Source organism: Balaenoptera ricei, chromosome 2 (assembly GCF_028023285.1).
Source record: "Balaenoptera ricei isolate mBalRic1 chromosome 2, mBalRic1.hap2, whole genome shotgun sequence".
NCBI classification, from domain to species: Eukaryota; Metazoa; Chordata; class Mammalia; order Artiodactyla; family Balaenopteridae; genus Balaenoptera; species Balaenoptera ricei.
In genome coordinates, this window is record NC_082640.1 from 58190973 (window position 1) to 58206704 (window position 15732).

The 15732-nt window shown below is 37.3% G+C and overlaps 1 protein-coding gene across 1 annotated transcript in view; it reads right to left on the reverse strand.

Moving 5' to 3' along the window:
- CHRNA7 (cholinergic receptor nicotinic alpha 7 subunit) overlaps window positions 1-15732 on the reverse strand; it is a 126094-nt gene that overhangs the window by 18505 nt on the left and 91857 nt on the right. The window lies entirely within an intron of this gene.

Consider the following 15732-nt stretch of genomic DNA (forward strand, 5'->3'; position numbering starts at 1 on the left):
ACTAAACCTAAAGATCCGGAAAAGGAATTTTCATGATGAGCTGTGTAGTGGGTCTAGAAAAAGGGGCAGGGTCCAAATTACAGCAAGATGTAAGGGGTCTCTGAAGAGAGTAAAGTGGATTCAGAGTAATGAAGAGAAGAAACAATAAGGTGGAAAACACCATGGATTTGATTAAGGGCACATTTTTTTCAAAAATCTTTAATTAAAAAAAGCCACCAGAAACTTCAGGAAAAAACTGTACAAGAAAGCCAAGGTTTGAATATGAAACAAAAATGTGATGAAGCTTAAAGAAAGAAGGGAGGAAGACTAAGCTACAATAAAAAGATAATCCTCTGAGATGAAAAAGGACACATCCACCTCCTGACTTCCAAACACACTCAGGGAGAGAGAGGAGGAGGAAGGCTCAAGATGTAAATATTCTTTGCTTGACTGCAGTCTGTACCCGACTGTCTTAATGAGACACAAACAGTGACAGGGCACCAAATATCTGAGGATGTGGACCTTCACAAACTCACCCTGGATTTTATCCTGCTTTTTAAATTAGGTTCTCTGGAACCCCAAGATTCTGTGGAGGTGCTTCAGGTTTCTGCAAATGTTTGATTCCAATATTTTCTTTTCCTTGTGTTTCAAAATGATAATAAAAGTCCAAAAACACTCAAATAATTGTTTGCAAAATTTTAACTCTTCAGACACTACCAATGTATTAGTTCATGTGGCCAGTTTAGCTTCTTTTCTGGTGGACGTGAAACTAAAACTCCTCTTGCCATGAATACTGCATGTATTTGAAACTCCTGAAAATGAGTCACCCAGTAAGATTTCAGTTTTGCATTACTGCTCTTTTAAAAAAAATTCACATTTGAATCTACAATTCCAGCACAGAACCTGCATCTGCCTTGGCACCTCTTCCCCCCTCTGTAGCAGCAACAGCAGAAAGCACTGTGTGATGCTTGCATAGCTTTGCTTATTTTAAGCTTGGGTGTTGTCTTGGCTGATTTTTATATTTATAATAAAGGCTGTGGGCATCTGTTAGTGATTCAATTCTGGAAGAAAAAAAAATTCATACAGCTCTTTCTCCATGGATTTGGAGCAATTTAATTGAAAAGACTCTTGAGATCACAAGGCAAATGGGTAAAAACAAGATAAAAATCTGTTGCCATTAGCAACAGCTTACCTGTGTGACTCAGTGATTTCTGAATACCGTTCAACCAAAATAGAATATTGAGATAAATGTACCGCTGTCATCATTATCAAAATTCAAATCTTAATGCTCACTATGGAAGTTTTAGGGTTCTTTCCCAGGGGCAAATAGATTTTATACGTAAATGATATAAAAGTAAACTCTGGTAATAATTATGTGCTAATACCACTTCATCTGTTTTGACCATTAGGGCTGGAGATAAGGTTTGTTTGAAAAGGGGTTCTGTTGCTAAAATCTAAGTCTGAAAACAGGCAGGGGATGAAGTCCCTGTGAAACATGAGTGACCAAAACCACTGCAAGGACCTGCCAGGCAACAATATCAGTGATGTCCATTGGGTGCCAGCTGACAGTGACCTTGAGGCCACGTGGTATCACAGCCTTGTAGCCAGCAGATTCTGGTCACCCTGGAGGCTGGGTGGGTTCACAGAACACAGCTCACTCTTCTCTCTGTGCTGGTGTGCACCTGAAACTTTCTGTATTAAACCGTTAGAAAACAGTCAAACATATATATTTTTTCTTGACTACTAGAGGACAGGATACACCCTCAGAACTTTTGACGACCCTGGCACGTGGCCCTTCACTCCCCTCAAAACCTCTTCCCTCCAGCAGCCTTGGTCCTTGTCCAGGTAGTGATGGACAGATGAGCTTGCACTTGGTGTGAGGAGAGCTCTGGGCACTCCCACTGAGAAGTGCCCATGGAGAGGAGGCATATTTAACCCCAATATTGAAGGTGCAGGTCCTATGTTATCCGTCAAGTAGTCAGGAGCAGAGGACATCTGGACAGGCTCTAAGGATGGACAGAAGGCTCACAGGTTCTGTGAGCCCACCAGGAAAGGTGGGCGTGTCCCCAGCAGAGAGCATAGTCTGATCACACACCTGGAGGTAGACTGGACTGAGGGAGGCTTCATGAAGGTGAGGTTTGCCTGGAGCAGGGGTGAATGAGATGTTGTCCCAAGCAGCAAGGCTAGTACAGGGGCTTGAGAGCTAACCACCAGTGGCTATGCCTGCAGGACCCAAGGGCCCATCCTTAGGGAAGGATTACAAACTGTGCTTCCAGACGTCAATGGCAGCACAGGTAGGCAGAGCCCAAGGGGCACAGGTGAACCCTGGTGGTCTGGGCTAAGACTGTTTCCTGCTCCTCATCTGCAGGGTCTGACACAGTGCCTGATCCCAGCCCTGGAAAGGGCTCCTGGCCCTGGAAGCAGAGCCCTCCGATCCCAGCTTGGTGCAGCCCCTGCTCATCTCTCCCCACAGCACTGACCCCCATCTCTGAGCAAAAAACCCCAGGTACACTGCACTGCTGTCGAGAGCACACTGTGGGCTCATGAGGTGAGGACTGTAATGAATAGGGTCTCAGGCATCATCAGACCCATTCCCTCTGAGCTCACATGGTCCTTGAAAGAGAGAGAGGGAAGAGCAGAAAAGACGAAAATGATCTTAATTGCTCTACCACAAAAAAGAAATAATGATTATGTGATGAGGATAGAGGTGTCAGCTAATGCTACAGTGGTAATCATATTGCAATATATATGTGTTTCAAATCAACACAATGTACACAGTAAACATACAATGTTGTATATATAGATCAATTGTATCTCAATAAAAATAATAAAATAAAATTTAAAATATTGTAAGAAAAAAAGAAAATGAAGAAGAAAGAGGAAACCCATCTATCTCAAAAGACTGTCAATCTAAGGTGCCATTTATCTTAAATCTTTTAAGGAATAAAAGCTGCCATGGATCAAACATCAATAAAACTAAAAGCTGGTTCTTTGCGAAGATAAACAAAATTGATAAACCATTAGTCAGACTCATCAAGAAGAAAAGGGAGGGGGCTTCCCTGGTGGCACAGTGGTTGAGAATCTGCCTGCCAATGCAGGGGACATGGGTTCGAGTCCTGGTCTGGGAAGATCCCACATGCCGCAGAGCAACTGGGCCCATGAGCCACAACTACTGAGCCTGCGTGTCTGGCGCTTGTGCTCTGCAACAAGAGAGGCCACGATAGTGAGAGGCCCGCACACCGCGATGAAGAGTGGCCCCCGCTCGCCACAACTAGAGAAAGCCCTCGCACAGAAACGAAGGTCCAACACAGACAAAAATAAATAAATAAATAAAATTTTTTAAAAAAATTAAAAAAAAAGAAGGGAGAAGACTCAAAGCAATAGAATTAGAAATGAAAAAGGAGAAGTAACAACTGACACTGCAGAAATACAAAGGAACATGAGAGATTACTACAAGCAACTATATGCCAATAAAATGCACAACCTGGAAGAAATGGACAAATTCTTAGAAAAGCACAACCTTCCGAGACTGAACCAGGAAGAAATAGAAAATATAAACAGACTAATCACAAGCACTGAAATTGAGACTGTGATTAAAAATCTTCCAACAAACAAAAGCCCAGGACCCGATGGCTTCACAGGCGAATTCTATCAAACATTTAGAGAAGAGCTAACACCTATCCTTCTCAAACTCTTCCAAAATATTGCAGAGGGAGGAACACTCCCAAACTCATTCTACGAGGCCACCATCACCCTGATACCAAAACCAGTCAAAGATGTCACAAAGAAAGAAAACTACAGGCCAATATCACTGATGAACATAGATGCAAAAATCCTCAACAAAATACTAGCAAACAGAATCCAACAGCACATTAAAAGGATCATACACCATGATCAAATGGGGTTTATCCCATGAATGCAAGGATTCCTCAATATACACAAATCAATCAATGTGATACACCACATTAACAAATTGAAGGAGAAAAACCATATGATAATCTCAACAGATGCAGAAAAAGCTATTGACAAAATTCAACACCGATTTATGATAAAAATCCTCCAGAAAGTAGGCATAGAGGGAACTTAACTCAACATAATAAAGGCCATGTATGACAAACCCACAGCAAACATCATTCTCAATGGTGAAAAACTGAAACCATTTCCACTAAGATCAGGAACAAGACAAGGTTGCCCACTCTCACCACTATTATTCAACATAGTTTTGGAAGTGTTAGCCACAGCAATCAGAGACGAAAAAGAAATAAAAGGAATCCAAGTCAGAGAAGAAGAAGTAAAGCTGTCACTGTCTGCAGATGACATGATACTTTACAAAGAGAAACCTAAAGAGTCAACCAAAAAACTACTAGAGCTAATCAATGAATTTGGTAAAGTAGCAGGTTACAAAATTAATGCACAGAAATCTCTTGCATTCCTATACACTAATGATGAAAAATCTGAAAGAGAAATTAAGGAAACACTCCCATTTACCATTGCAACAAAAAGAATAAAATATCTAGGAATAAACCTACCTAAGGAGACAAAAGCATGGACTTATATATACTACCAAATGTAAAATAGAGAGCTAGTGGGAAGCAGCCGCATAGCACAGGGAGATCAGCTCGGTGCTTCGTGACCACCTAGAGGGGTGGGATAGGGAGGGTGGGAGGGAGACACAAGAGGGAGGAGATATGGGGATATATGTATATGTATAGCTGATTCACTCTGTTATAAAGCAGAAACTAACACACCATTGTAAAGCAATTATACTCCAATAAAGGTGTTAAAAAAGTAAAAATAAAAACAATATATCGGTAACAGCAAAAAAAAAAAAAAAAAAGCTGCCAATTACATGTTAAGATACCGCTGATGCCCAGATTTCAGAGGAAAAAAAGTCTGTAGAGAATAGACTAATTTTATTTCAAAAGAGAGTAGTTGGGCTTCCCTGGTGGCGCAGTGGTTGAGAATCTGCCTGCCGATGGAGGGTACACAGGTTCGAGCCCTGGTCTGGGAAGATCCCACATGCCGCGGAGCAACTAGGCCTGTGAGCCCCAACTACTGAGCCTGTGCGTCTGGAGCCTGTGCTCCGCAACAAGAGAGGCTGCGATAGTGAGAGGCCCGCGCACGGCGACGAAGAGTGGCCCCAGCTTGCCGCAACTGGAGAAAACCCCCGCACAGAAACGAAGACTCAACACAGCCAAAAATAAATAAATAAATAAATAAAAATGAATATCTGCTTAAAAAAAAAAAAAAAAAAAAGAGTAGTAAGTCCTTTCTCTGGATATTTTGTTTTGTATTTTATTCTTAAGTGTTAAGGACATGTTAAAATGATAGCAATGTGGCTTGTCACAGATCATGACCAAAAGTCTTGAGCAGAACTGAAATTTCATGGTCGTTTCTACCTTTCAGAGATCCCAGGAGGCAGACATCTAGGTATCAGCAGGAGGCTTCCAGAAGAATCTATTCAAGATCCTTTCTTTACCCACCCATTTGTATGCTAAATAGCATATAACATGGATTATAACATTGGATGTAACATTGAATGAATTATAACAATGTTATAAATAATATGGGATAATGTTATCAAAGCCTGTGTCAAGTTTCTGGGCTCCCAATATTGTTCCTTGATCAATAGGACTATTCCTGATCCAGTACAACATCATCTTAATCACTACAACTTAATGGAAATGTTGGTATTTGGCAAGGCAAGTCTCCGACAACTTTGTTCTTTTGTTTAAAAATTATCTTACCTATCCTTTGCCCTTTACTCATCATTGTTAAGTTCTAGGATCTACCTGTCCAGTCCCATGAAGACCCAGTTGAGACTTTAGGTGGAATCACATTAAATTTACAGACTAGTTTGGGAAATTTTGACATCTTTATGATATTGAGTTTTCCCAGAAATAAATATATAACTCACCATTTATTTTGGTCTTAGATTTAGTTATTGATACTTTTTAACACCTGCAAATACTGGAAAAAAGTCATATAGTCTATGAATGATAGTAATTTAGTTTATTCCTTTCTAATCCTTAATATTTCATTCTTTTACTTTTCTTGTTATTTAAGATTCTTATCATTCTTAAGATATTTTTTTAAGTGATGACAATGTGTATCTTTATTTTGTTCCACATATAGAAACTTGTAATGTTTCAGCATTAAATGAGCTTTTGGTAAACACCTTACATCAGGTTACACAAGTTTTCTTCTATTTCACAAATGGGTATTAAATACCATCAACTGATTTTTCCCCAGCTGCCAAGATGATCGTATGATTTTTCTCCTTCATTCTGTTAATATTGATAGAATGAATTATATGAATGAATTTTTCTAAAGTTAAACAAAACTTATTTTTCATTAGCAAACTAAATTTGTTATGATTTTTTAAAAATTATTGCTAGATTTAGTGAGTTAATACTCTAGTTAAGATGCATACATACATGCTCATAAGTGATATTGTATGCTAGGTGGAAGTTGCCTGCAAAACCCACTTTTTCAAATTTCTTTTTAAAAACATACCAATCAAGAGAATGAAAAGGCAAGCATCAGACTGGTAGAAAATATCTGAAAAAAGATATACCTGATAAAGACTGCTAACCAAAATATACAAATGACTCTTAACAGTAAGAAAACAACCCAATCAAAAAAAACTTGGACACCTCAACAAAGAAGATATTAGGGAATTGCAAATTTAAACAACCAGATACCACCACACACCTATTAAGTGGTCAAAATGCAGAACCCTGAGAACACCACATCTGGCAAGGATGTAGAGTAACAGGAACTTTCATTCATTACTGATGGGTATGCAAAATGGAACAGCCACTTTGAAAGACACTTTGGCAGCTTCTTACAAAACTAAACATCCTCTTACCATACAATCCACCAATCACACTCCTTGGTGTTTACTCAAAGGAGCTGAAAACTTATGTCCAGACAGAAATCTGCACATGGATGTTTAAAGCAGCTTTATTCATAATTGCCAAAACTTTGAAGCAATCAAGATGTTCTTGAGCAGGTGAATGAATAAATAAATAAACTGTGGTATATCCAGACAATGAAATGTTATTTAGTCTTAAAATGAAATGAGCTATTAAGCCATGGAAAGACCTGGAGGAAGCTTAAATGCATACTACTAAGTGAAAGAAGCCAGTCCGAGGGCTACATACTGTATGATTCCAACTATGTGACATTCTGGACCGGGCAAAACTATGGAGACAGTAAAGTTCAGTGGTTTCCAGGAGTTGGGGGGAGAGAGGGATAAATGGGAGGAGCACAGAAGTTTTTTAGGGCAGTGAAGCTAGTATGATACTATAATGGTGGATACATGTCATTATACATTTGTCCACATCCATAGAATGTACAACATAAAAAGAGAACCCTTAGTGTAAACTATGGACTTTGGGTGATCATTATTTGTCAATGTTGGCTCATCGATTGTAACAAACATACCACTCTGGTGAGGGTGTTCATAATGGGGGAGGCAGTGCATTGTGGGGGCAGGGCTATGTGGGAAATCTCCGAACCTTCTCAACTATGCTGGGGATCTAAAACTGCTCTAAAAAATAAAGCATATTTTAAAGATAGATAGATGATAGATAGTAGATAGGTAGATAGATCCAATTATCTTGTCTATTTTTCTATTTTGTCTAGAACCAGCTTATATTTTTCTAGAAAAAATAAATTCTGTCTAAGTTTCCATATTCAATGGCATAAAGTTGTCCATAATATTCTCTCTTCTTTACTTTCCTGATAATTATTCCCTGAGATGTGTTCATTTTATTAGTTCTTTTTAAAACCAACTTATTCCTTCTTGATTTCTATCTTATTTTTCTCATTTCATAAATTTCTACTCTTTCATTTATTCTTCCTTCTATTTACTTAATATTTTTTTTTCCTAACTTCTTGGGATTGGTAATTAATTCACAAATTTTAGTTTTAAAATCTTGCCTAATGTAAGCATTTAAGGCTATGGATTTCTCCCTACATATATACACACATGCACACACACATTCACACATGCTAAAGTTTTTTTTTTAATTCACATTTGGGTACTTAGTTCTCCAGATATGTATTTTTAGTAGAACAAGGACACATCTGATTCTCTATCTGTGTCTATCTGTATCTATTTCTCTACATTAGATGAGGCTTGTTAATTATGAAGTTCTATATCCTGACACTTTTTTTTCCTTCTTGAACTATCAATTACTAAAAAAAAAGTACATTAAAATCTTCTACCACAATTATGGATTTATCTGCCAATTTTTCTTCATTTGTTTCAAAGCTATTTTATTAGGTGCATACATGTGAAATTTGTTAAATATTCTCAGAAACTGTTTCTTTTTTATCATTATGACTTGACCTTTAACCTTAATTGCACCATTTTTCTTATAGCGTGTGTGCGTGCGCATGAGAGTGCATGTGTGTGTGTGCATTTTCCTGTTGTAAACATAGCCATTCTAGTTTTATCTTATTCCTGTTGGTCAAGTTTTTTTTTTCCTTTTTTTTTTTTTTTGTCTCTTGTGTACTTATGCTTTAGTTCAAATATATATCCAAATGGTGTGTGTGTGTGTGTGTGTGTGTGTGTGTGTACACACACACACACACACACACACACATATATATGTGTATATATATATATCCAAATGGTGTATAGTTGGATTTTTAAAAAATATATAGTTGGGGGATCTCTGTCTTTTTAACTAGCTGCCTAATCCTTTTATCTTGTCTGTTACAATGTTTGGTTTTATTCCTACTATTTAATTTTGTGCTTTTTATTTCACCCTCCTTTGATTGCATTTCCCTCATTTCTTTAGGCTTCTCATGTTTTCTTTATTCTTTCCCTACTCACTTCTTACCTGTCTGGAAGTTTAAAAAATTATTCTTATACTTCTGATGGTTATTCTTACATTATTTTATCCCTTTAAAACAAACATTTATTGTTCTTTTCTAATTACAGAAATAAAACATATTCACAAAAAGGGAAATACAGAAAACACTTGGGACACAATAATTATGAGGTGACCGAAGGAACAAAAATAAAAATTACCCACAATTTTGTAACTCAGAGGTAACCTCTTTAAAATTTTTTTCTGACTTTTTTCTATGCATGTGGATACATCAGTTGTATATAATGCACATGCATACATACAGATATTTTAAACAAAATTTTGGACGTTACATACAATACTCTTTAGAATTTGCTTTTTTTCCCCACTTTAGCAATGTATCATAGACAGTTTCGATTTTTACATTTTTAACGTGTATACTTTACTCGAAGCTGACAGCTCTATGCAACTTAAGTTCAACTAAGTGCTTCACCTCCAAGTACCATCCAAATACTGCCTTTCATGTTACTATTTTCCATCATTCTAATCTCTCTTTGTTTTTCACCCTCAAGTTCATCATTATTATATATGTTCAAAACTGTTTATATTTACCTAAATTTTTAACAATTGCATTCCTTCTCATACCCTGTTCCTAAATGTATATTCTGGTAGTTTCTTTAATACATGTATTTCTGGTATTTCATCATGGCAGTTTACCTCTTCATGGTAACTTCTTTAGTCTTTGTTTTCCTGAAAATGTCCTGATTTTGCCCCTCATGTAAAGAAGGGTTTAGCCGGCACAGAATTCTATGTTGATGATTATTTTCCCTCAAAATTTAAAGTTACTCTTATTTTTTTCTGGCTTCTACTGTTGCCTCTAAAAGGCCTGCAGTCAGTCTAATCGTCATCTCTTTGTAGCAAACTATCTTTTTTTCTTTCATTTCTTCCAGCATCTCCTTAGCTTTGGGCGTTCTGCCACTTTTAGCAAAGTTGTCTAGGTGCCCCTTTCTTATTATCTATCTTTCCTCAGACTTCTTGTATCGCCTGAAACTGAGGATTTATGTTTTTCATCAATATTATTAAATTCTCAGCCATTCTTTTGGAACACGGCTTCTGGAGGAAAAAGTCATATTTCACCGGAAAACTGCATCCTCTACAAGCATACAGCTCTGAGCAAGGCATGGGACTACGTCTGAGCTCTTTGGAAGCTCTTTGTAAGCTGCAAGCAGAGGATAGATGTATAAATTATGTGTTGTCTGGGAGTGATTTCACTGGTGGTGATTTGACTTCCTGCGCCCTGTAAATAAACACATTTTATGTCCACTTACAATTCATCTCAACATTCCTTTACTTCATATACATTTGTCCTGGTTTGACTTTTCCTTTAATTGGATCTAACATCTGCCTGGTTCCCTCATGTCTTGTGAGTAAAATAAATTCTTTAGCATGTGTTCATTTTTTATATCGGTATATGGGTCACAGTTTTACCTTTCCTCTGAAAAATCATCTCCTAACACTTCTCCCACGTTCTTTCTATTATTTCCTTCTACAGTACCAGCCACCACGTGTGGGAGCACCTACGCAAGAGAGGAATGCATATGCCCTGTCTCACAAGGTTAAGTGTGGGGTCAATCCAGGATGGGGTTCATACGTCCACATCAGCTTTCTGCATGACCTCAGACACACTGTGCTATTATTTTGATGACTCTTCCTATTTTTGACTTATTTGCAAAATAATAACAGTACCCTTCTCAAAAAGGTTGTAAATATATGTAAAACATTTGGACCAGGACCTGGTACATAGAAGCACCATTCACCAATGCATCCATTCACCATTCTTTCATATTTTTCACCTATTTAGCTGGCTATGATTCATCTAGGAAATTGCCTTATTCCTTTGACCGTGTCTCATCTGACACCCAATGCTTCTACTGAGTTTTTAATTTTTTATTTCATTGAAATATTGTGTTAGTTGTACAATGTTGTGTTAGTTTTAAATGTTGTTAGAGTTACAATGTTGTGTTAGTTTCAGGTATACAGCACACTGATTCAGTTATATATATATATATATATATATATATATATATATATATATATATATATTCTTTTTCAGATTCTTTTCCCTTTTAGGTTATCACAAAATATTGAGTGTAGTTCCCTGTGCTATACAGTAGGTCCTTATTGTTTATCTATTTTATCTACTGTAGTGTGTATATGTTAATCCTAAACTCCTAATTTATCCCTCCCCCACCCTTCCCCTTTGGTAACCATAAGTTTGTTTTTTATGTCTGTGGGTTTATTTCTGTTTTGTAGATAAGCTGAGTTTTTAATTTTGATGCCTATATTTCTCATCTCTATTAATTTTATGTGATTTTTTCCAAAGCTGTTTTTTAAAGAGTGTTTTGCGTTTTTCTTGCATTTTCAATTCTTAATTGTGTTTAATTATTTAAACATTATTTATTAGTTCTTATTACCTAAAGTTTAGATCCAGATCTGCAGTTTGTTATGTCTGATAATATTTGCTCCAAGGGAGCTGCTATTTATTTATGTGTCTTTTGTAAGTTTAATTTTCAACTCATCTGTTTGCATATGTTTGTTTGCCTTTAACAAACAGTCTTTGTAACGTTTGCTGTAAAATCTAATGAAGGGCGATATAGAGTGAGAGCTCAGGGGACACAGATGCAGCCACGGTGTTGGTGGAAGCGAAATGACAAGGGGGAGGTGGGGAGAAGAGCAGAGCCCTGTGGCTGTCCCCTCACAGCTTTCCAGCCCCCACTCCTGACACCAACCACTGTAGTTTGTGCTGTTTGTCAGATGGCAGAAAACTCAGGGTTCAAACACTGATGCACCACCATGGAGCTTGGACAGGGCACATCTCAGCTTCCAGACGCCAAAGACTGGAATGAATCTTCAGTCTCCGAGCCCCCTGATTGTGACATGGAGCTTCCCCCATACAGCCAGAAACAGGCAAGCTTCCTGTTCACCTTCCTGCACTGAGAAGGAGATGCTCCTCCAGCCCCCTTCTCAGAGAGGGCAGTGTTTCCACAGTAGTCGGTTCCAGCCCACCTGGTCTTGGCAAGAGGGTGGGGCCCAGGTGTCACCCTTGCCTCCCTAGGGGAGTTGTTTGGTGACCCAGGACCCAGGATAACTCCCTGAGCTCCCAGGGCTCCATGTGGGGAAAGCACTGGTCTCCATCCTCCCGGGCTGCTCAGAGCCCCTGCAGGCCTTCCAACACAGAGGTCAGGCAGCCTACTTCATGGATGTGAATGAGTCCATGAAGTAAAAGTGAATTTTCCATTTCTGAGCTGTGTAACCTGTGATGCCCTTTCTCTCCAGAGCCATGAAACAAAGAGGATAAAAGAAAGCTAGCCACCCCTGCTGGGGAGGGGAGAGTTTCTGCCACTGGTGCCCTTGGTTACTTTTCACACAAGGACTGTAAATCAGGTGTAGAGATTCAAACGTGAGTGAAGGTGAGTAGAAAACACAGAGGGAAAGGTGCTGACTTTGCACTCTTCCCACCTGTGTTTCAGTGACCTCTGACCTGGCATGTATGCCACCTTGGGAACCTCCCACATAAGTGGGGCCACCAAGTCCATGCCTGAAGTTCCCCAGTAACTGGCTGAAAAGTGACCAGACTAATTTTCTTAAGGGAGCTTTTCCCTTTAGATTGAAGATAGTAAAGAAATTGATCAACATTAATCTGAATAAATATGAAATCTAAGTAAACTAAGCATATGCACTTGCTATGACAGTATAAATAAAATCTAAAAATGATAAAACAGAAATATTGTTTTTATCTTCAAGAAGTTAATCTAAATATTTCCTGCCTAAAATTATACTAAGTATTTCCACCAGAACACTGAAGCAAGAAGTGCTTCAAGTGAACCAAGCTGGTATAACATGTTTGGAAAGAAATTTCACAAAATGTAATAAGAGGATTTAAGAAGCTTAAAAATTCCATGTTTCGTCTGGGAAAATATATAAGATTAAAATAATTATAGTCACAAATATGTTTATTACCAATTTCAATAAAACAAAAACTGGAGCTCAGACTTTCTGTTAGGGATAGAATAGACACACTTTTACCTATTTGCATGGACTGAACTGCACCTCCCTCAATTCATATGTTGAAGTCCTAACCCCCAGTGTGAATATATTTGGAAATAGGACCTTTAAGGAGGTAATTAGGTTACATGCAGTCATTAGGATGGGGCCCTAATCCAATAGGACTGGTAGCCTTATAAGAATAGGAAGAAATTAATATTCATATTCTCTCTCTCTCTTTTCCATAGAGGACACAGCGTGAAGGCAGGCATCTACAGGCCAGGATGGGATCTTTCACCAGGAACCGAACTGGCTGGCAAAAATAAACGTCTTCGTTTTTATGTATCCATTACAGTCACTTTAAGAGTTTCTTGGTAACAACACAGTATATAAATAAATAAGAAATAAAATGTAATGGCCTGGGGATTCTGCCCCAAATAAATATTTACTTTAGTGAAAAAAAATGCCCAGAGTATGGTATTTTGTTATTAGTGTTTTGCGTCACTATTACTTCCATTAACTATGCCTAAAATTCTTAACATAAAATATAAATAAACATAGGACCACTGTGAAAATGCAGAGAAGAAGGCAGAAGGATTGACACGAGGTCCCTGGGTTTTCCATTTGTCTCTTATATTCCAAACTGAGTACTGGAGAAGCATCAACAGGTGCAGAGAAAAACAGCAACAACAAAAATGTCCTGAGAAAAACAAAATGACCAGAAAAGGGCAGCCAGGGAGACAGAAAACTTTTAAGTAATAGTCCCACCTCAGCTAAACACCAAAGGAAAAAATCATGTTCTACCATCAACACCATCAGCAGAGAGGTGAGGCCTGTAGGCTACCAACAAAATTACATATTCCAAGAAAATATTCTCAAAACAAGCAAGATCAACTATATTATTACCAGATAAACTAGACTTTAGAGGAAAGAAAATTACAAAGGGCAGATATAAATTTACATACTGATAAAGACTCCACCTACCAAGAAGACACAACAATCATACATTCTTTCCCAAACAAGCTGAAAAGCTGAAAAGTATGTGAACAAAACCAGAAGGAAGTAAAAAAAAAAAAAAAAGAAAAAGAAAGAAAGAAAGAAATATACAAATCCACATTCTTCAACACTCCTCTCTCAACACTTGATGAGAGGACAACTAGACAGAAAATCAGGAAAGTCACAGAACTTCACACACCATCAACCAATAGGGCCTAATTGACAGAAAACCCTTTCCCCAACACAGCAAAAACACATTGTTTTCAAGTCCCCATGGAGCATATACTAAGACAGACCACAAACTGTGCCATAAAAACCTCAACAATATTAAAAGAATTTAAACCATATGGAGGGTGATTTTCCACAATGGAATCAAATTAAAAACAAGTAAAAAGGAGACAACATGAGAATTTCCAAAGACTTGGAATCTAAACAGTAAATTTCTAAATAATCTATGAGTCAAAGAGAAAGTCTATGGGAAACTCAAAAGATAAAGTGAACTGAAGAAACTAAAAATACAGCTTATCAAAATTTGTGAGGTGCAGGTAGAGTGCTGAGGAGATGTATAGTAGTAAATGCTTACATTAGAAAAAAGTATCAAGTCTGTAACTGTATGCTGACTCCTCATGTAACAAAAAAAATGAAGAGAAAAATAAACTCATAACAAGTAGAGAGAAGGAAATAATAAATATAGGAGGAAAAATCAATGAAAGTGAGAAAAGAAAAACAATAGGGAAAATCAATGAAACAAAAATCTACTTCTTTGAAAAGATCAATTAAATTGACAAGCCAATATCAGGAATGAATTTGAGTATATCACTACAAGCCCTGCACACATCAGAAGAATGACAAGAGGATGTCACAAACAACTCTTCACCTATAAATTTGACAGTTTAGATGAAATACACCAATTCCTTGGAAAGCACAGCCTACTAAAATTTAAACAAGAGGAAATAAATAAGCTGAATAGTCACAAAATTATTAAATAAATTGAATTAATAATTTTAAAATTCCTGAAAAGAACTCTCTAGGTCTTGATGGTTTCACTAGAAAATTCTACTAAACAATTAAGAAGGATTAATACCAATTCTATAACTCTCTCCCAGAAAACAGAGGATGAGAGAATATCTATCAACTCATTTTAAGAAGCTAATATTATTCTGAAACCAAAACCACACAGATAGTACTGAAAAAAAAAAGAATAAGAAAAAAAATAGAAATGTATAGAGTACATTCTCTCATAGACAAAAAAATCCTTAACAAAAAATTAGCAAATACAATTTGGCAGCATATATAAAGAATTATACACATAACCAAGTGGGGTTTATTCCATGAGTACAACATTGGTTGGAGTACTTCAAAACTGATCAATGAATCAACCATATTAAGAGGCTGAAGAATAAAAAGCATATGCTTATACCAATTAGTGCAGAAAAAAACACTGATAATATTCAACACTCATGCAGAATAAAAACTGTCAGAAAACTGGAATAGAGGGGAACTTCCTCAGCCTGATAAAGAACATCTACCAAAAAAACCACAGCTAGTATCATACATAATGGTAAAAAGACTGAATGCCTTGCCTCTAAGATCAGGAAAAAGGCAGATCTTATTCCTGATCTTTCAACACCCTTATTCAACATAATACTGGAGTCCTCACCAGGAAAGCAGAAGAAATAAAGGCATAGAGATCAGGAAGAAAGAAAACCATCTTATTTGCAGTTGACGTGATGATAGAAATCATTTACATAACTATGTAGAAAGCCCCAAGAAATCTCTAACAACAACAACAACAAAACCCCCAACAACTCCTAAAACTAATACATGAGTGGAGCAAGGTCAGAGGATACAAGGTCAACATTTAGAAAAAATTGTGAAGGAGGGTTCA